The sequence below is a fragment of the Camelus dromedarius genome, chromosome 10 (genome assembly GCF_036321535.1).
Source record: "Camelus dromedarius isolate mCamDro1 chromosome 10, mCamDro1.pat, whole genome shotgun sequence".
Lineage (NCBI taxonomy): Eukaryota > Metazoa > Chordata > Mammalia > Artiodactyla > Camelidae > Camelus > Camelus dromedarius.
Window position 1 is genome coordinate 31267057 of NC_087445.1, and position 23102 is coordinate 31290158.

The following is a 23102-nucleotide window of genomic DNA, read 5'->3' on the forward strand; positions in this document are numbered from 1 at the left end:
TTCCTGCCTCAAATAACCTTTCCCCATGCCTCAGACCACCCTGCTTCTTTATCCCATAAATATCCCAAGCCCCTCACCTTTGGAAAGGCAAATTTGAGATTTGTTCTCCTGCCTCCTCACTTGGCTGCCTCATGAATAAGCATTTTCTCTGCTGCAAACCTCAGTGTCTCAGCATTTGGCTTGCTTCAAGTCAGGCAAATGAACCTAGTTCAGTAACACAATAGTAAGCAGAGTCTACTTCCAACCCCCACCCCACCACATTCACTGAAACACTCAAACCCTGACTCACCATGTAAGAAAGCCAACTACCCTGAGGCCCCAATGTTTTAAGGAAGTCCAGGCCACATGTACATGCTCCAGTTAAGAGCCCTAGATGAGATCACAGTCAACAGCCAGTGTTAACTACCAGTCATGTGAGTGAAGACGCCTCCAGATGATACTACTCCCCCCACCTCCAAATTACCCTAGTAAGCAAGTCTTCTCAACTGAGGTCCCAGACATTGCAGTGTGGAAACAAGTCAACCTTAATGTGTCCTATCTGAAGTACTGACTGATATACCAGAGTCTAAAAACGTAGTTGTTTTACCTCACTAAGTTTTGGGCTGGTTCCATCACAGAGCTATAGCAACCAAAATACATACGGATGGAAATGATCCAGTACAGGGAAAAATTGAAAATGCAAGAAAAAGAGGGAGAAATACAACAGTAAAGTCCTTGAAGGCAAAAGGAGAAGGGTTCCTCTATCAAAGTAGATGAAGAAGCCTTAGGTAGATCACTGAATAGTTTGTTCACTGTAAAGGGGGAAAGGAGGGGAACTTACTGATGGTGGACAACGTTATTTAGAAACATGGAAGTAAGCATCAGAAGACACTTAGAAGATCTGAAACTGGTTTTCTGGAGAACAGGAATCAGAGATGGGGGAGGCACCAGGGCGATGCTATATTTTGTTATAAACATCTAAGTCATTTATTTATTAAACTTTATATACACTGTACTATGTAATTTCACTTTTTTTTTAAAGTAAACAAAGTTTTAAAAAACATTTATTCCATTTCCCTATTTTCCAAATGAGGAAAAAATAAGACTCAATGATTATACAACTTGCTCAAAACCACACATCATGTTGACAGCAGTCAGTCCTTGATCCCGATTTCCAAAATAGTGCACTTTCTCAGATCACACTACCTTTTATATTACAAAAATAATACCTAGTGACATAATAGTTCATAATCAACAATTCATTAAACTAAAATTATTTAGTAAGCAATAATGAATGCCCTATTCCCAAGGACTGATACTAAAAAAGAAGGCAGAACAGTGCCCTTGGAAAGATCAAAATAAGCATTCAAGCAAAACAGCCCAAGGAATATCTCAACCTAGTTGACCTCTAGCAACATACTGTACAGGCTTCAAAAACAAGTAATGCTTCCTTTTGCCCTTTCCAATTCTCCTACTCTGAATACTCTTAATCATGCTACCTTCAGTTTTATAAGTTATCTACCAAGAATTTCTTTCCTTTAAGCAGTTAATACCTTATTATTTTATTCCCATCTTACCAGTACAATAGTACCCAGAGGTCATTTGTCTAACTGGACAGACTACTGAATGTCTAATGGTAACCACTGAATGTCTACTCATTCAAATAATACAAACGCAGGGCTAATATCCATAAGGAATAGCAGTAGCTGGGTCATGTGATATGAAAGGACACAGATGAATGACACTCTTTGGAAAAATATCTCCCACCCTTTATTATGCCTAAAATTCTCATCATTAATCCCAGTGATGGAGCTTTAACAGAAGTCTCCATCAATCAACCAAAAGTCATATTCAAAGGTTGTCTGTTATACTAGAAAGAACAAAATATTAGCAGTGGGGAAATTTCTGCATGTAAGCAATTTTCTTCTTTCTTCTCCTTTTATAGATTTTATATCAGGAAAAACACCAGTATACATTTTTAAGACCTTTTTCAATTCTAATTCTTCTCATTTCCTGGCAGTAATCAACAATGATCAACTTGTTAATCCCTCCCATCTTCTTAACCTACCTACCCACTTGCCTTTCATACTAACTGTTCCTTCTTTGTCTCCTTTGCCAATTCCTCTTTTCACCCACTCTCTAATTATATTCTCACGGCCCAATCTCAGATCCACTGCTTTTCTCTCTGTTAAGGCACAACAATCCCAGCCTTAAATTTCTCTAGTAAGTTCTAGTCATATTGTCCCAGTATCTAGCTATTTTCACTTGCCTGGCCCCACTGTCACTTCAAACCCAACATATCCAAAATGTAAGCCCAATTACCTGTATCCCCTCAATTAGATACCAATACTTTCATACCTATTTCTGCCAGTACTGTCATTATTAAAACCCTAGTTCTTTTTTGGCACCAACTAGGTGAGTAACTTTGGCCACACTTTTAAATCTCTCTGAGTTTCCTAATGCATAAAATGTTTAGAGTGGCCCAGATGTTCTGAGATGTCTTAGTTTCAACATTCTTTGATTTCCTCTGTCACTAAAAATCAGAAGTTCAAAGTCATCTTTTATTACTCCTCTTCCTCCCCAACTACATCCTCCTTTCTCACCCAGCCCATAATGAAATCTTGTGTGACATCTCTCCAGTCTTACCTTCACTAAATTCAAATCCTCATTACCTCAGACCTCGACTCTTTTCCTAGCTCTAACACTTCTTTCCAGCTCATACTCTACCCACGACTGGTCCCACTATGATTTTCCCAAAATACTTCTTTTATCAAGTTCTTTCTCAATCCAAACCTTTTAAAGCTTCTCTGTTACTTAAGGAACAAAGTAAATTCTTCCTAGCACTTAAAGCCATCCATAATATAATTCCAGTGCTCATATTCAACCTGATTTCTTACTATTCTCCCACACAAACTTTCATTTCAGTCAAGCTGTTCACGTACTGTTCTTTGAATCTGTAGTGCGTATTTTGCCTTTGCTTACCTCCTATACAAGCTCCTTCCGCTTATGTAAAATCAAACCCTGCCCAGTTTTGCTTCTACCTCCTCTGCTGATTTCAACTCTATGTGGTCTCAGATATCTATAAATTTTATTATTTACCTTATCTCCTCAATTACATTTTAAGTCTTCAAGGGAAGGAACCTATTTTACATTTTTCTGCATCTCTTTTGGATATTGCAAAGTACCTTTACATTGTAGGTAACAAACAATAAGCAAATAAATAAATATTTTTCTGGTTACTGCCTAAAATTCTTTTTTAATACACAGTATTTATTGACTGCTCCCCAAGTGCTCAGCATTGTGTGTGTTTTTTAATCTAGGTATTGTTTCTCAAGGCATACACAATCAACAGATATGGCTAACACTAGGGGAATAAATATTGAACAACCAAAGAATGGTATATAATTAACCCATGTAAAGAAATTTAACACTAAAACAACTATAGAGCAGAAAAAAGCAGTATTTGGCGAGAAACAGCTTCACAAACGAGGTGAAATTTTAACTAAGAGTACAGTAGTAGTAACAGTAGAATAACAGTAGTGATAATAAATAGTTATTATAATCAGATTATATAAGAAGTTTTATATAATAATAGTTTGTTATATAAGAAGCTTTATTTTATATCAAGGAGTGATTAATGTAGTGCAATAGGATGTAGAAATGGGCTTGGTGTAGGGGGATGAAAAACATGTATGAAAGTTAAAAAACAGAATAAGCATAGCTGTTATTAGAAAGTACAGAAAGCAGCTTGTAATACAAGAGCTGAGAATGCGTGCTGAGCATCCTAAGTAAGACAAACGACTAAATAAATAGGGCAGAGATGAATGATACAGTATCTTGAAAGCCAAGAAAAGCAAGTTAAACTTATCAAGTGTAAAGTGGGAAGTCACTGAAGATTGAGAGGCAAGAGAACGCCACACTGGGGAGTACTGGAGTGACATTTCTATTGAAAATAAATAGAAGAAAGAGCTGCTAGATCCTATGAGGTTAATATGATTCTTAATATTCTAGGCTAAGGAAAAGAGTCCTGGGATTCAAGCGGTAAAACAGATATGAATGACAAAAGAAATATGAGCAGGACATATTGGACTGATTAATTTATGTGGTAAATGAAAGAGGTGGTTTAAAGATGCCTAATTTAAAGCCTGTAATACCAGAAGAGAAGGAAATTACAAAAGGGTATAAAATGATGATTTTCATCTGGGGCATGCTGAGTTTAAGGAGATGGTCAAAAATACTAGTAGAAAACCAAGACTGGAAAAATCAGGAAGTAACTAGAATGACAAGCAATAGGATTAGTTTAAAATGAAAAAAACTGGGCAGAAGCTATAAAGATATTAAACAGGAGACTAAATATATTAAGCTATGATCAGCTGGTACTAGCTTTGTGTCAGTAACTGTACCAATAATTTTAGAGGGAAAGGGAATCAATTAGTGACCAACATTAAAAAATGTTTTTTCCATTAAAAAAAAAATTATCATTAAAGCCAACCAAAAGCTAAGGCAGAGGCTTCCAAATTTTATCTACTTAGAGAATCCTTAGTCTTCCTAATTTTTTCACAGCACCCCAGGCCAAAAGGAACACTTAGGTAGGTGGGTTCAAACCACTTAGCAAAGTGTTAACTTAGTGCTCGATGGGCAACGTACAGCTTCTCAAACCTGGAATCAAATTGGATAACATCACACTCTCATATCCTGTATCACAATGATTTTCATATAGGAGTTGCCTTTTATCAGAGCAACCTCCAAAAAACACAGCTTGCAAAAACCTGACATTGTAAAAATGAATGTGTCAATCTAATGTTGAAACTGAACTACCTCAAACTATTAGTTCAAGCCTGAGTTCAGTGGCGTTCTGGGGCACTTCAGCATACGGTTTGAGAAACTGGGAGCCAAGGGAAGGGGCTTAAAAAGAGAAGGAAAAAAAAGTAGTGAGAGAGGAGCTAAAGAAAGTTCTTATTAGCACGGTTAACCACAAGAGGGCAGCACAATAGTTGGCAGGAGCAGCACAGATGGTGGGGTAGGGGAAGAGTTGGGGAGAGAGGTACTCTTTCTATAAAAAGGCTCTAAGACACCTTAACCAGTTCAAGACATAAAAGTCCCTTCTCTCCTTATACCAAAGAGGAAGAAACACTGATGACTGGCAGAATCATTCTGCCCTTCTCTTGACTATCCTTTGCCTGCCCTGCCATGAGAGTAGCCATGCTTTTCACAATAGCCAAGCAATGTACTTCTTCGCATGCACAATCTTACTCAATCCTCACAACAATCTTGTAAGAAAGTGAAGCTCAAAGATATTTTACATAATACCACTATTAAGTGGCAGCAACACCAGAATTCAAACCCAGAACTGACCCCAAAGCCCATGTCCTTTTCTACTCTGCCTCAAAAGCATCTCACCTTTCAGCAACAGCCAGGTGAAGCAGAGAAAAGATCATGTGCCCTTCCTAAAACTGAGACACCTGTCTCAAATCACTAGGGAAAAGCAGTCAATGAAACAAACTATTCCTTAACAGGTCCCTAAAACACAGTAAAACTCCAAACATAGGACATTCAATTAGAGCAAAAACAAGCATTACGTGCTTAACTAGTCAGCAAGTACTGTAGCTTTCCTGTACAGGTAAATATATGTACTGTTAAGGCAAATGCTGGACACATCCAGTTCGTAGATACGTTACACACTAACAGATAGGTGCACCTAGAGACAAGTAATTCTCACATCCAAAATGGTAAAAGGTGAAGGGGGTACCAAAATGGAGACCAAAGGTTGATTATTCATCTTCACATCTGTTGGGTGTTATATCAGAGTATTTGCAAATACTCCTGCAACTTGTATAAACCTATTATGAAACCAAAAGCAATCGTCACCGCTCTTATTCCCACTTCGAGTTTCCTTCTCCACATTTCTCTTCCCCTCTATGACACACTCAGCTGCCTCTACCCCTTCATTCAGAGAAAAGGAGTTTCTCCTGACAGATTAATAACCACCGGAAAGCAAAATGGGTAAATTCAACCGACACAGCAAACTTAGGCAGATAAAACCATTCAGGAAGCATTCAATGTGGTAGCAGAAACCCCAGCAAAAGAAGCTAACGTGTCCTCTCAGTAAGTCTCTCTTATTATTTGAAAATGTTCCACGTTGAAAGATTAAGAATCTTTGGCTGCTTGAGTAGAAAAAGGGCAACGGACAACGTTCTTTCTGCAAACACAATGCACAATCAACAGAGAAAGACACAATGAATGTTTCTTAAAGGATCCAAGAGCAACAATAAACCCCAAAATTACCCTCCCAGACCAACATTCAAAGTTCAGCCCTGCCATTTTCAAAGGAGTAAGCAACAAAGAGCCCTGTCTGTCGACACACGCTTCCAACCTTCCTACGCACGCACTCACAGATCGACACCCTCGTCTTTACTGCAGCGACAAAGGACAGCGACAAGGATCGCAAACCCACCTTCGCGGGAAGGGGAAGAAGGGCCTCTTTTTCTGCAGAAGAGAAACAGATCACATCTTCTTCCCTTGCCTGCTTCCAAAATCTTCACCAAAAAAAAAAAAAAATAAAGGCAGCAGTTACCACCGCAAAAATCCAGGGGAAATAGATGCTCTTTTCCGAGCCGTTTAAATGTCTAGAAAATTTTAAGCAAGGGTAAATAAAGGAGGAGGAGGAATATCAGGCATATAAGGATGCAAATATCAACAGCAAGACACTCCGTTGTAGGTTTTCTCTTAAAAAGGAAGATTTTCTTGCCGAGAAGTTTACTGCCACTAGCAGCGGGGAAGCGGGGATCAGGAGGTGGGAAGGAGAGGAAAGACAACTGCTGTTCCCCCACCCGGAGCCCAAGCAGCAATAACGCCCTCCCACTGTACCGATCGGGCGAAGAGGACGCGCCCACAAGCCCGCAGGGACTGCTCCTACCCTGCGCCTCGGGTCGGCCAATATCTGCGAAGCCCCGGGAGCGGGCAAGGGTTCTTGCGTCCGCCCGGCTGGGCCCTCTGGGGCCCTCCCGTGCGGGCTCGGCTCCCACTCACATCCCTCGGCAGCAAGGACTAGAGCTCTTCCTGCGCGGAGGCAGCAGCCCTCCGCCCCAACACGCGCCGCAAGTCCGGGCCCAGGCGCCCAACGGCCGAGGCGGCGGCGCGAACTCCCGAACCAGCCGGGCGCCGGCCCAGCCTGTCAGCGCCCAGGGAGGCCGTTAGCGGCGGGCGCTGCTGCCCCCTTCTGCTCTTCCTCTCTCTTCCTGCAGCGCACACCACTCCCACTTCGGGAAGCTGGGAAGCCCGTCACAGTCGTCGTCCCCACCCTCTACCGAGGCACACCATCTTCTCAACGCCGCAGGGCCCTATTCGCGCCGGACTCAGCCTCCCAGTTGCCCTCCAGTCCCGCGGCCCGTTCGCGGCTGACTGAGGCCGCCTCCGAGCCGGGAGGGGGTGGGGCGGGAGCCTGGCGCGCGCCCCCGGACAGCGTGTGCGCGCGTGCGCCGCTCCGCCCAGGTGGCGCTTCTCACGGCGCTCGCCGGGCGGCTGGCGGGGGTTGGTTACCCCAGACCGTGGCTTCTCGGAAAGCGGGCGGGCGGCCGCGGAGGTTTTCGCGGTGGTCCCTGGGCGTGAACAGGCGCACAACTTGAGCTGGACGGGCTAACAGGGTCCTGGGGCTCGCAAGAGCTCGGTGCCGGCGCTGTGCCCGGCCCGGCCCTCCGCAGACGGGCGTGCGCGTAGCCGTAGCCCGCCGTGGAGGCGGCTGGGAATGAGTCAGCCCGGCCGGGAAGGCGCCCCCTGCGCACAACCTGGCGCGGCACGGAGACTTTCCCCTCCTGCGCTCTGTCGTCTTCTTTCTGCTTTTGTGTTCCATATGCAGGAAACCTGTCCCTCCCAGTCAAGGCCGCTGGGCCGAGGGAAGTGGCGCCGAGGGTTGGGGCAACGCATTTACACGCACCGTTTAGTGCCAGTGCAATCCCAAGCGCCGATTCCAATCTGGAAAGGGGTGAGGGTAGAATGAGGTGCCCAGATGCCTACGGATTGGCGCCAAGTCCTGGCAAATAAGGAGAAATAACTTCCACCATCCCAAAGAGCGTCATTCATTAATTCAAGAAATAATTACGGAGCACCTACTGTGTGCCAGGCTGTAGGACCCCCAAGGGTGCTATGTGAACACGACCCGCATACTCCTTGCCCTACTTGAGCTTGTGTTCTGATACAGCGACAAAAATGCCCTAAGTGTATAATGTACCAGTGTGTAACTGCCACTAGAAAAAAATAATACAAAGTAAAGGAGCAGGAGTAAGGAGGTGTTGTGCTTTTAGTTAGGATGGCCAGGAAAGACCTCCCAGAGTAACTGACATTTGAGCAGAGATCTGAAGGATGAGAATTAGCCAGCCCTGTGGCTATCCAGGAAGAGTTTCATGCAGAAACACTAGCAAAGGCAAAGACCTGAGAAGGGAATGTGCTTGGCAAGTTCAAGGACCCGTAAAGAGGTCACTGTGGCTGTAGGACAGTGAAGGAAGGGGCAGTGGTCAGAGATGAGGCCAAAGAAGCAGCCTGTGACCCAGCTGTGTAGGGCCTTTTTTATTCATCATTAGCCCTCTTTCTGTCAAGCTGAAAGAAATACAGATGCATTTATAGCCCCTGTTTCCCCATACAAATGATGCTCGATTCAGGTCTAACTTGATTTAATGGTTTCTTTAAATAAACCTCACCAAAGCAACTCCTGCTTTTCTTCTAACATAAGACCCATTGCAAAAGGTCTTTGAGCAAATGATAGCAGGATAGGAAATGACTTGAATTCACAAGGATTTCTTTAAATAATGAACAAGATCCCTGTTTCCCATAAGAAGGGATTTACAGAGGAATTGCATTCTTATGGCTACTGTCTTAATAAGCAAAATATGCTGGCAAGTCCTCTGCTGGGTTTTTGTTTTTGTTTTAATGTCTAAAGAGAAATTAGAAATAGGAGTTGTGACTCAAAAGCAAATCTAAAATCTTCCCCAGAATATTAAGACTAAAATTACAAGCAGCAACCACCATGAGAGTTTCCTTTTCCTGCAGACAAACACTGTTACTGCAGCAGAAACCAGAGCACAGACCCACACAAAGAAGACAAAGTGCTGAAATTGGCCTTAATGCTAGAGTTAAAATGAAAAGCATCTGAACTGTTGAAATGGAAGCATTCTCTTTAAACTGTTGGGAGGGGGTGGCTGTTTAAGAATTCTAAAACAGTACAGATACATTCATTGTAGTAAATAATGTTTCTATATTTTGCAAAGATGTGTTTATTCAACCAGAAATCTTTTACTGTCTACTGCCTCCTAGCATGGAAAAGCAATTTGAAACTAGTGAATATTGAGGGTTTCTTGTGGGGGAAGGGATTCTTTTTTATATTAGTGATTTGGATATGGAAGACAGGGTGAACAAGAAAAATATATTAATCATAGGTTTATAGACTTGAGAAATCAATCCACCCATGCAGAGAGATAAAGTGACTTGCTTAGTGTCATCCTAATAGTGAAAGCCTCTCTCCTTGTTACGGAAACGACAGGCCAGTCAAGAAACAAGCACCACTTGGAGGGTTGGAGTACTCAGATGTATTACGCCGGCGGGCTCAGAGGGGCTTCTGCTCCGAAGCTCTGAGCACCTCCAAGACGTGCGCATGAGGTTTTACAGGGTAAAGTATAAGCTTGGGGTATTCGGCCAATAGGCATGGAACAGCTTTAGCAGCATTATCATCACAAAAGTGGAGGCGAGGAGGCAGCAAACCAACATTCCAAAGCCAGATATGTATCTTTGAAAACCCAGCTGGCTAGCAAAAAACATGAACAGCAAACCAACACTAATTAACTCAGATTTACAAGTTAGTCCAGCAGAACTCAGGTCAGTATTCCGATACTTGGATTTGTGAGTTATCTTGTTAGCCCAGCCCGGCTTTTCCTTCACATCCTCACCAAGATATGATTTTAAGCCAGTACTAACTTGGAATGTTTAGCTCTTTTTACTCTGTTTAGAATATTTTTTAGCTCTTTATGTGGTCTCGGGTAGTGACAAAGCTAGAAATCTTCTCCCAGGGCAAACATTTCAGAAAGTTTCCTCTTTTCTTTGATAACAATAAAAGACAATTCCAAGACATGTGACCAAGTCTTTCAAGACACTCTTTCACACAATATGGAGAAATAGGCCATGTGGGTTGGGTTGGATAATAGCACATTTAGATTCAAAACTGATTGTATGGCCATATCAAGAAGTAAAAATTAGCAGCTAATTGTTGAGTATGGGGTGGTGTGCCACAAGTTCTGTCCTTCCACTGTAGTTACAACATGGCAGCAGTAGTTTTTTACTGCCATTCCCCAACCCACACTTGCAGCAGTACATGTGAGATGGGGCCCCGGCATTTACTTCTTTTTAAAGTTCTTAGGTGGTTTGGATGCAAAGTCAAGGTTGAAAATCCATGGCTCAGGGTTTATGAACTTAAGCTTGAGAGTCTGGCTGACCCAGGTTTGAATCACAGTTTTCACCAAGGAACTCATTTAATAACTTTCTAAGTTTACATTTCCTCATCAGTATAATGAGGAAGTTTAGGTGAAAAAAGTACTTTTTAATTTTTAGCACAGTTATTAAATGCCTATTATGGTTGTGGTACGGATAATTTCTAGAAATCGCCAAGCTGGGATGTATAAGAAATATGTTGGATTTTCTTAGTAATCCTGAAGCATTTGTCACAATTTATTGCGTTATCCAGAACTGTGTGGGTAGGAATGATAAGAGCTGAGTTGTAATAGAGATAAATGGAAAGACTTGCATTTGGATTTTAAAAAAACAAAACAAAACAAAACAAAACTATGCCATTAATTGATGAAATAATGAAAACATTCTTACTCAAGTGTGAGACAGGAGGGAAGGAGGCAGGGCACAACCATTAAAAGAATGACGTAGCAATTAGCACCAACATGGCAGAAAATTCCACTCCCAGTAGAACTTGAGCTTGTAATACAATAGCATGCTAAATGGTACTCCCACAGGTGCCATGACAGTTACAAGGCTGACCATCAGAGGTCAAAAAGTGGATGATGGCCCAGTTCCTAAGGATCCCAGTCCCCTTCCCAAAGTAGTTGAAATAATGCTTGCGCTTGTTAGCATACAAAGTTATTGAGTCCATAAAAATGAATCATCCCCACTCTGTGGCCTCTCTCTTACCTTCTGAGACTGCCTGCAGTCTGTCTATGGAGTGTGTATCTTTCTGAATAAATCTACCTTCATGCTACTACGGCTTCCTCTTGAATTCTTTCCTGCAAGAAGCCAAGGACCCTCACTTGATGGGGAGCATCCCAGGAACTTGACCAAGACCTGGGACATGGCCATCCTCTCGCACCCCACTTTACCTGTATAAAGAGAAGCATAAATGTGAGGGTTAAAAAATAAAAAAAGATATAGGAAAGTCCTTGGCAGGGGAAACAGGCTCAAGCAAAAGACTGGGGATAGATCCAGGAGTTACTTTCTTCCCAAGATAGAGAGGATGTGCTTTCGTGAAAGCATCAAGGAAGTAGCTGTGGAGAGAGGCTAATTCATCCCAGGCCTAGTAACATAAATAAGCCAAAAGACTAAGTCAGGAGTCTGAATCAAGTAGACAGACAAGCAAGCAATGGTTTTCATTTTGAATCACCCAGATATTTTAGGCCTATTCATTTCAAAGTTTGGTTGGATATGGCAAAAAAATTTTCTCTGAAACCTTCTCTGCACTTTATCATATCTCTGTCTCTACATCAATCATTTCATCCTTCATTATAGTTGCAAAGAAAAAGGTGTTCCTGGCAAGCAACATCCTTCCGTGGGGATAACCAGATAAGTTTAATATTGGTGCATGAAAACTAAAACAATTTCCCCCTCTGCAAGCCAGGAATTAATAACCTCCTTCAGGTGCGGATGATTATGTCAAAATATGTAAAATGTCTATTATAATTGTGCTCTACTTTGCAAAAAATTTTAACTTAAAACATTTGAGGTATAGTAGGTATTAACTAAAAATATTTTTCTTTATCAAAGGGTTCATACCAAGATTCACTCTTAAAAATAAAAATTCCCCTGGCATAATTATTAGTTTACAGAACACTAATTCCTGAGTCCTTATTTCGATTAAGGTTTCTGCTCTCTTTCTTTGAGAACTGTCCTCTTCACTCAGAGTTACACACTAGTCCCTATGTTATGGTTTGTGACCCTGCTCCTATGCCCTTGATTGCACCATGAGTTGTCACCTGACTCAAGCTGAGCCATTCAGGGTCTCCTTCCTGAGGAAGTTGGAACTGGGATTTAAAGACAGTAAGTAGCTCAGACTTTTTTGTTCACTTCAAATGAAGTTACCCTTGCTCAAAAATTACAGCTGCCATTGTAAGGTTGCCATCTGTATTCATGTACATGGAGTTGCACAGAAAGCTGACTTGCTTTAGGAGAAAAAAACTGACCAAGACAGAAGACAGAAAAAAAGAGAAAGAGTGAACCAGGAATGAATCCTCATAGCTTTTCAGCTTCCTCTTCCTTATAAGGCCCAAAGAAACTTCCTGTATTTGGTATCTTGAAAATACTTCCTTATGACAAATTTCTCCTTTTTACTTAAGCTAGATCTACTAGTGTCATAGTACTTGTAATTAAATAACCTAGAGTAAGACAGATGTTAGAGTACACTGATGAGAAGAAAATAAAAATGAATTCTCTCAAATTATAACAAGGAAAATGGGGATTTTTTAATAATATGAGCTCCTTTCATTTATTTTTGTGATTCAGAGTTTTTACAGATTATACTCCATTTAAAGTTATTATAAAACATTGGCTATATTCCCTGTGCTGTACTGTGTTTTAAAAATCCAATTTACCCACAAATTTTGGAATTCTATCTTCTATCATAAAGTCAACCATAACTACATTAGTCATAGTCTAAGACAAGCAGAAGATAAGCTATCTTTGAGCATGGTGGATATTTCCTATAGGAAAATTTTACTCACCTTCACCTCCTCTTCCAAAACATCACTCCCCTCCTCACTGTTCAGTTTTCTTTTCTCAATTACTTCACTCTACTTTCTCTAACTTAATAATCTTTAATATCTTCTGGGCCATAGCTACTGCAATTGCTGTGGTCATTCCACTTCTAAATACAGTACTGACCAAAGGAATATCTGATTTCCTATTAAAGCATCATACTGATGTGTTTAAATACTCTGAATTTCAGTTTTACCTATGAAATACAAAACTGGACCAGAAAACACTGCATGACATAGTTCTCAATTTTAATTTCTACTCCACTACCTGGCTACATACATCCAATGTCTATAATTTGTCCTTAATCAGACCTTTTCTTGCCCTTGTCTTTCCCTTGATGCCTTCTCTTCCTAACATTTTGAGGCTGTACCTCTTTGTCTCTACATCATGAGTTGGTCAACGTGAAAACCTGTATGTTCTTCTGGTAGGACAGCTGGCGCTGAGGGAACACTTTCTTTAGGGTAGTCTTTCTTTATCCATGTTTCTGTCTTCTCAGTTCTCTTCTAGACTAAGATCTATCACAGTGATCTATCCCTGAATTTCTTTATCTAAAATTTGCTTTCTCAAAAAAAGACACCTGTGTCTTTCTGGGCTATTGTTGACATTATTACAATTGAATGACTGTGATGTGCTTTAAAGCCCACTGAATCAGTCTTATGCAAAAGTCATACATTTTAAATAACTGTTATTAAGAACTGATTAGACTTCAACCCATCTATATTGGGTTGAATTCTGTCCCCCATACGTTGGAGTCCTGACCACTTCTACCCGTGAATGTGACATATGGAAATAGGCTCTTTGCAGATGCAATCAAGTTAACATGAGGTCATTAGGGTGGGCCATAATCCAATAAGACTAGTGTTCTTACCAGTGGAGAAGACAGAGACCCACAAGGAAAAAGCCACCACGTGAAAGGTAGAGATTGGAGTGATGCATTATAAATGCCAAGGAATGCCTGGGGCTACCAGAGCTGGAAGAGACAAGAAAGAAATCTTCCCTAGAGGCTTCAGAGGGAGCATGGCACTCTCAACACCTTGATTTCTGACTTGAGCCTCCAAAACTTGTAAAAGAATAAATTTCTGAGGTTTTAAGCCACCCAGTTTGTGGTATTTTGTTGCAGCCGTCTAGGAAACTCACATAGCACCCTACATCCCTCAAACTGAAACTAAGAAAAGTCTGGAGAATAACTTTCTCTTCTTTGCTCCACACCTAATACTGTCTCCCACTGAACACTGATACAACCATTCATTTCAAGAAAAAGAATAAATATGATTTCTTTGGTGTCTCCTTTTGTGTAATGGTCCTTATGTTAATTTGAGTTTTGTTTTGGTTTGGTTTTTCTCTCTGTCACCTTTATCTGTTCTAGATCAAGCATGAAATGATGTAACAGTCCTAAGGCAAATTCTTTGGGCTAGGTACTCAAATGTTACAAGAATATCAGTGTCGTGTGCTTTCTGCTCAGATGCCAATTCAACTCTTTTACTACTCACAGGAAATGTTCAGGGAATCAACAGCACTACAACTGATAAAGTTTTTATAAAGAATGATAACTTTGGAAATTTTTTTAAACAACTGCTAATTACTGGAATAGATGTGTTTTAAGCCTTGTGAAAGTTTATCTTGTACATTTTAGCATCTATTAGCCTTGTTAAGGGCTTTTAGGTATACTTTTGAGCAAGCTACTTCTTTTCATTTTTGAATAGTACATGAATATGTACTACTTGTAGTAAATCCAACCAATATAGAATAAAGGACACAAAGTGGAAGTTCCTCTTGATTCTCTTTTCCTAGCCCTCTTTCACTTCCCAAGAGTAACCACTGATAAGTGTTTGTTGTAAAACTTTTCAGATTTTTTTTCCTACATATTTCCTATAGACTTAGTTCTGAACTCTGTAAACAAAATAGATAATTCTATACTCTTTTCTGTTACCATTTTTTCACTTAACACTTCCTGGAGATTTTTCATTTCAACACTATTGCTTTTCCTCATTCTTCTTAACTTTTATACAGTGTCAATAAAATAGGTAACTCATAATTAAATAATTCTCCCATTTATGAGCATTTAGGTTTGTGATTTTCACAATTAGAAACAGTACCAACCTAGAATATCCTTGTACATACACTCCATGGGCACAAAACTATTCCCCAGGATAGACAATTAGACTCTCTGGGTCAAAGGAAATATATATATTTACAATTTGGTGACTATTGCCACACTGACTTTCCAAAATCTCACAGTAAAAACTACTAGAAATAATCAAAGAATTCAGCAAGGTAGCAGGTTACAAGATTAACGTTCAAAAATCAGTTGCATTTCAAAATTGTAGAATATATGTCCATGTATGACTGAAAAATTGTGCTGAACACTAGAATTTGACACATTGTAAAATGATTATAAATCAATAAAAAATGTTCTAAAAAAATCAGTTGCATTTCTTTACACTAACGATGAATCAACAGAAAAAGAAAGTAAAGAAACAATCTCCTTTAAAATAGCACCCAAAGTAATAAAATACCTAGGAGTAAATCTAACCAAGGAGGTGAAAGACTTATACATGGAAAACTATAAAACACTGATTAAGGAAATTAAAGAAGACTTAAAAAAAAATGGAAAGATATCCCATGCTCCTGGATTGGAAGAATCAATATTGTTAAAATGGTCATACTGCCCAAGGCAATCTACAGATTTATTGAAATCCCTATCAAATTACCCAGGACATATTTCACAGAACTAGGACAAATCATAATAAAATTGATATGGAACCACAAAAGACATAGAATTGCCAAAGCATTACTGAAGAAAAAGAAAGAGTCTGGAGGAATAACTCTCCCAGACTTCAGACAACACTACAGAGCTACAGTCATCAAAACAGCATGGTATTGGTACAAAAATAGACATATGGACCAACGGAACAGAATACAGAGCCCAGAAATGAACCCACAAACTTTTAGTCAACTAATCTTCGACAAAGGAGGCAAGAATATACAATGGAATAAAGACAGTCTCTTCAGCAAATGGTGTTGGGAAAACTGGACAGCAGTATGTAAATCAAGGAAGCTAGAACACTCCCTTACACCATACACAAAAATCAACTCAAAATGGAGCAAAGACTTAAACATAAGACAAGATACAATAAACCTCCTAGAAGAAAATATTGGCAAAACATTATCTGACATACATCTCAAAAATGTTCTCCTAGGGCAGTCTACCCAAGCAATAGAAATAAAAGCAAGAATAAAAAATGGGACCTAATTAAACTTACAAGCTTCTGCACAGCAAAGGAAACTATAAGTAAAACAAAACGACAACCTACAGAATGGGAGAAAATTTTTGCAAATGAAACCAACAAAGGCTTGATCTCCAGAATATATAAGCAGCTCATACGACTTAATAAGAAAGAAACAAACAACCCAATCCAAAGATGGGCAAAAGACCTAAACAAGCAATTCTCCAAGGAAGAAATACAAATGATCAATAGGTACATGAAAAAATGCTCAATATCACTAATTATCAGAGAAATGCAAATCAAAACTACAATGAGGTATCACCTCACACCAGTCAGAATGGCCATCATTCAAACGTCCACAAGTGACAAATGCTGGAGAGGCTGTGGAGAAAAGGGAACCCTCCTACACTGCAGGTGGGAATGCAGTTTGCTGCAGCCACTGTGGAAAACAGTATGGAGATTCCTCAAAAGACTAGGAATAGACTTACCATATGACCCAGGAATCCCGCTCCCAGGCTTATATCCAGAAGGAACCCTACTTCAAAAAGACACCTGCACCCCAATGTTCATAGCAGCACTATTTACAATAGCCAAGACATGGAAACAGCCTAAATGTCCATCAACAGGTGACTGGATAAAGAAGATGTGGTATATTTATACAGCAATGGAATACTATTCAGCCATAAAAACCGACAACATAACGCCATTTGCAGCAACATAAATGTTCCTGGAGAATGTCATTCTAAGTGAAGTAAGCCAGAAAGAGAAAGAATAATACCATATGAGATTGCTCGTATGTGGAATCTAAAAACAAATAGAAAAAACAAAACATAAATACAAAACAGAAAACAGACTCATAGACATAGAATACAAACTTGTGGTTGCCAGGGGAGCAGGGGGTGGGAAGGGACAGACTAGGATTTCAAAATGTAGAATAGATAAACAAGACTATACTGTATAGTACAGGGAAATATATACAAGATCTTGTGGTAGCTAACAGCGAAAAAAATGTGACAATGAATATATGTATGTTCATGTATAACTGAAAAATTGTGTTCTACACTGGAATTTGACACAACATTGTAAAATGATTATAACTCAATTAAAAAATGTAAATAAATAAATAAATAAAATTTTTTAAAAAATCATTTTGGTCCAGAAGGATGGGTCTAGTGTAAGGATGGAGTTGCCTTTAACTGAGATGAAGAAGACTGAGTAAGAAACAAGTTTAAGAGTTCAGTTTTTGATATGTTAAATATGAGAAGCTTATTAGGTGTGCAAGAGGAGATGTCAGATAAGCAGTTAAATATATTAGACTGAAGTTTAGGAGAGATGTCTGAGCTAGAGATATAAATTTGGTAGTCATCAGAACACAGATTATATTTAAAACCACAGGATTAGGTGAAATCACCAAGAAAATGGGTACAGATGTAGATAGAAAAGAAAAGAGGTCCAAGGGTATACACCTGGGATACTCCAGTGTTCAGCGTTTGGAGACACTAGAAGGAATTGGCAAATGAAACTGACAAGGAGGGACCGGTAAGATAGGAGAAAAATCAATTAGAGTATAGTGATTTGGAAGCCAAATAAAAGTATTTTTAAAAGAAGATACCATCAACTGCATCAAATATTGCTATATCAAATAAGGTAAGGACTAAGAATTATCTACTGTATTTAACACTCAAGGTCATTGATCATGACCTTGATAAAACAGTTATAGACTCTTGGGGCAAAATCCGGATCTAATCAAGAGAAGACGGGCAGACATATTGAGGACAGTGAGTGTAGACAACTATTAGGGGAAGTTTTTATTAAACTAGAAGAGAGAAATGTGGAAAGTGCTGGAAGCGGGTGTAGGGCAAATAGAATGATTATTTAATTAATTAAACAATTGTGAGAAGTTAACAGCATGTAGGGAATCCAATGGAATGGTCCAGTAGAAAGGTAACAATTCATGATGAGGTAAGGTGAAGGGGAATTTCTGGAGCAATGTTCTTCAGTAGGAAGGAGACAGAATCTAGATTATAAATGAAAAGCTTAGCCTTACATGAGCACACAGAGCATTCATTCAGGATGTGTAACTTTGGGTCGTATAAGAGATGCCAGGAAAAAAATTAGTTGTGCAAGAGATTTACTGGGAGAAACACCTGTGAAGAGTAAAAGGAAAAGAGAACAGGAGTAGGATGAGAAGAGATTTCAGACCATGATGCAAGTCTAAGACCTGCAGAAAAAAAGAAGGAATAAAAGAGGACTGGGTAGTTCTTCAAAAGATTAAACACAGAGTTATTGTATGGACTAACAATTTCACTCCTGGGTATAAACACAAGAGTAATGAAAACAAATATCCTTTCAAAAACTTGTACACAAATGTTCACAGAAATGTTGCTTAAACTAGACAAAAAGTGGAAACAACCCAAATGTCATCAACATGATGGATAAATAAAATGTAGTATATTCATACAATGAAATATTATCCAACAATCAAAAGAAAGTACTGATACATGCCACAAAACAGATGAGCCTTGAAAACATGCTAAGGGAAAGAAGCCAGTCACAAATGACCACATAGTATATGACTGCCTTTTTATGAATTATCCAGAAAGGAAAAATCTACACAGACAGAAAGTAAATTAGTGGTTGTCTAATGCTGTGGGAGGTGGGGGGTTTGAAGAGTGACGGCTGAAGGGTATGTGTTTCTTTTTGGGGTAATGAAAATGCTCTAAAATTGATTGTGGTGATGGGTGCACAACTCTGGAAATATAATTAAAATGATTGAATTGTACACTGTAAGTAGATGAAGTGTACAGTATGTGAATTATATAGCCATAGAGATTTTTTAAATGAGAAAGAAAAAAAGAGGATTTGGTAGGAAGACTCAAAACTGCCATACCAGACAGTTTTGACTGGGTCAATAGGGAGTCTTCAAGCGGAGACTGCCTATTAGAGGAATTGCATGTGGGCAAAAATGACCCATCTCTAGTACTCCCATCATGCTCAGTCACTGGCTGGGAGAAGCCAAAGGAGAGGGGAGGAGCACTGAGGGAACAGAGGGCTCTCTGTGTAAACTCTGCAATGAAACTAAAAGTGTATCAACTGGAGGCCATAACTGTCTACACACTTCTCAGCAGATTCCCTTCAGCAGAGCACCTCTGTGGCTGCAAAACGGTAAAAGAAAGCAGGTTACGTGGGTGCAACACTGACAGCTGAGTCTTCTGTTCATTGATTCTATGTTTTTCCAACAAAGAGGAAGCAAGATCATCAACTGACAGTGAATGGGGTGGGAGTGGAGGTAGAGATATTGAGGTCTGAAGGTAAAAGTGAAGGCTGAAGAAAGTCATCTAGAAGAGGAGAAGGGTGAAACGACCAAGGAAATGTAGCTTGATTACCAGGCAGCGTTAAGAGCCCACTAGACGTCAAGAATTTGAAGTTGGACTCAGCAGCGTGGTTGTGGGTTTTCCTCCACCCACATTCAGCTGCACGAGTCAAAGTTCAGAATGGAGAAAGTTCTATTAAAACAGGGTTGAAGTTTTCCTGGATGAGTAAGAGGAAGTGGAAAAGAGGAAAGGAAGTTGAGGGTGTATGCAAATAACTGATTATAATAGTTGACCATGGAATTTTAATTGGGTAAGCAAGGAAGTGAAAATATGATGTGGGTGAGGGCAATGGAAAAGAATTAATGTTTTGCTCAGTAGGGGGTTGTCTGAAGGATTCTTGGAGTTAGGGTACTGGAGGGAGTGACCTAGAAATAGAGGAGGTGGAACTACAAAAGGTAGAAGGGATACAAGGAAAATTCTGCTGCCAGCTTGCACACCCTATTCCTATTACAGTCACCCCTGGTATCCAAGGAGGATTGGTTCCAGGACCCACCTCAGGTACCAAAATCTGTGGATGCTCAAGTCCCTTATATAAAATGTCACAGTATTTGGATATGACCTACGCACATCCTCCTGTATACTTTAAATCATATCTGTATTACTTATAATAATTAATACAATTTAAAGTCATGTATATACTTCTAAACACAAGGTAAATGCTATGTCAATAATTGCCTCCACATGACAAATTCAAGTTTTGCTTTTTGGAACTTTCAGAAATTTATTTTTCAAACAGTCTTGATCCAAGGTTGGTTGAATCCATGGATGCAGAACCCATGGATTCGGAGGGCTGACTGTATTCTAAACAGCTTTTGCCTATCAAATCAAGGTATGCCTCATGCTTTCAGAACTACCTTCTGCTGACTTGGCCTGAGTTCACCAGCCATGAGGATTTTTCTCTCACATAGCCCCTCCTCATATGTGGTTCTCAATTAGAGGTATACCTCCAAGATACTGTGGGTTTGGTTCCAAATCACAGCAATAAAGCAAGTCACATGAATTTTTTGGTTTCCCAGTGCATATAAAAGTTATATTTACTTTTATACTGCCATCAATATATTAAATATGCAATAGCACTATGTCTAAAAAAACAATGTACATATCTTAATTTAAAAAAACTTTATTGCTAAAAAATGGAAACCATCATCTGAGCCTTCAACAAGTTGTAATCTTTTTGCTGGTGGAAGGTCTGCCTTGCTGTTCATGACTGCTGACTGATCAGGGTGGTGGTGGCTGAAAGTTGGGGAGGCTGCAGAAATTTCTTAAAATAAGACAACAATGAAGCTTATCACATTGATTGACTCTTTCTTTCAGGAACAATTTCTCTGTAGCCTGCAATGCTGTTTGATAGCATTTTGCCCACAGTAGAACTTCTTTCAGAATTGAAGTCAGTCCTCTCAAACCCTGCCACTGCTTTACCAACTAAGTTTATGTACTGTTCTAAATCCTTTGTTGTCACTGCAACGATCTCCACCGCATCTTCACCAGGAGTACTTTCTATCTCAAGAAATCACTTCCTTTGCTCATCGATAAGAGCTACTCCTTATTCATTAAAGTTTTATCATAAGACTGAAAGCAATTCAGTCACATTCAAGCCCTACTTCTAACTCTAGTTCTCTTGCTATTTCTACTACATCTACAGTTATCTCCTCCACTGAAGTCTTGAACCCCTCAAAGTTATCCATGAGGGTTGGAATCAACTTTTTCCAAACTCCTGTTAATGTTGATATTTCTCTCTCTTCCCATGAATCACGAATGTTCTTAATGATATCTAGAATGGTCAATCCTTTCCAGAAGGTTTTCAATTGACTTTGCCAGATCTATCAGAGGAATCACTATAGTAGCTATAGCCTTAGAAAATGTATTTCTTACATAATAAGACTTGAAAATCAAAATGACTCTTGATCCATGGGCTTAAGAATGGATGTTGTGTTTGCAGGCATGAAAACATTAATCTCATTGTGCATCTCCATCAGAGCTGCTGGGTGACCAGGGGCATTGTCAATGAGGAATAATATTTTGAAAGGAATTTTTTTTTCTAAGCAGTAGGTCTCCACAGGGGGCTTAAAGTATTCAGTAAACCATGTTGTAAACAGATGTCCTGTCATCCAGGCTTTGCAGTACCATTTGTAGAGCACAGAGTAGATTCAGCATAGTTCTTAAGGATCCTAGGATTCTTTGAATAGTAAATAAGCATTAGCTTCAACTTTAAGTCATCAGCTGCATTAGCCCCTAACAAGGGAGTCAGCCTGTCTTTGAAGCTTTGAAGCCAGGCATTGACTTCTCCTCTCTAGCTATGAAGGTCCTAACTGGCAACTTCTTCCAATGTAAGCCAGTTTCTTGTACATTGAAAACCTGTTGTTTAGTGTACCCACCTTCACTCATTTTCTTAGCTGGATCTGGATAACTTGCTGCAGCTTCTACATCAGCACTTGCTGTTTCATTTTGCATTTTTATGCAATTTTTCTGAATTTTTCCATAATCACATATATTTCAATTTGGGAACAAAAATGATTTCCTCTGTTAATTTTGAATATATCTTCCACTAGTATTTCCATTTCCTAGGTTTATGGCTGACTCATAAAAACCAATAATGAAAGGGGTTGTTTTTGTTTTTGTTTTTGTTTTTAATAAATCATTCACAACTAAATTAACCTAATGGCCACAAGACATCATATACATGAAGATTTCAAATTTATGCTCATCTTAAGTCTAATTGAATCCCTCAGAATAGATTTCTTGTATTCCCTGTATGTTGAATCACAAGATTTCAGTCTGTGCTCAAAGGGATCAGAGGTTGTATGGAAATGATTCAGGATTTCCAGAAACAGTAGCATATCTTCACATCAAACAAAATGTGCTCTAGTACAGTGAACCACCCAATGCTTAAATCTTTTTAAAAACCTGTCTGGCAAGTGAGTCTATCTGATACATCGCAGAATTATCTGGGATTACACATTTCTCTCTAATTGTTTCATTAAGTTTTCCAAATAACATACCATCTCCTACCAACATTTTAAGTGCAGCCTAATGAATTATAATTAACTATCTTAAAGTGTGGAACTCTATATGAAATCCTATATTCTATTTTTTATTTTGTTAATTGAAGGTTCATCCAGATGACCATATAGTGGCAAGACTCATTGCTACTCAAAGTGGGGTCCACTTAACCAGCAGCACTGGTATCACCTGGGATCTTGCTGGAAATGCAGAGTCTCAGTGCCCTGCTGATTCAGAATATGCACTTTAACTAGATCCCAAGGTAATTATATGAACATATATGTTTGAGAAGCAGTGATATGATTCACTCAGAGCAAAGAGCATATCTGTATTAGATATGAACAAGTTTAGATGGAGATGAGGGGGATGTTTTCCAAAGGCTCCCAAACTTGGCCACATATTTCAATCATCTGAGGATTAAAAAGTGTCCAAAAAATACTGATGCCTGGGTCTCACATCCAAAGATTCTGACTTAGTTGGACCAGGGTGAAGTCTGGGTATCTGGATG

At 39.6% G+C, this 23102-nt stretch overlaps 1 protein-coding gene across 3 annotated transcripts in view; it reads right to left on the bottom strand.

Moving 5' to 3' along the window:
- The window catches only part of JAK2 (Janus kinase 2), a 168333-nt gene that overhangs the window by 77899 nt on the left and 67332 nt on the right, over positions 1 to 23102 (bottom strand). Inside the window, exons 1-2 of one of the 3 annotated variants that reach the window (XM_010995238.3) lie at positions 6896 to 7416; positions 6434 to 6515 (exon numbers count right to left, since the gene is read on the bottom strand). The gene's annotated coding sequence lies outside the window, so the exon portion shown is untranslated. Of the gene's footprint in view, positions 1 to 6433; positions 6516 to 6895; positions 7417 to 11160; positions 11346 to 23102 lie in introns of those variants that run through there. The other 2 variants (XM_031449763.2, XM_031449762.2) reach the window with 2 other exon arrangements.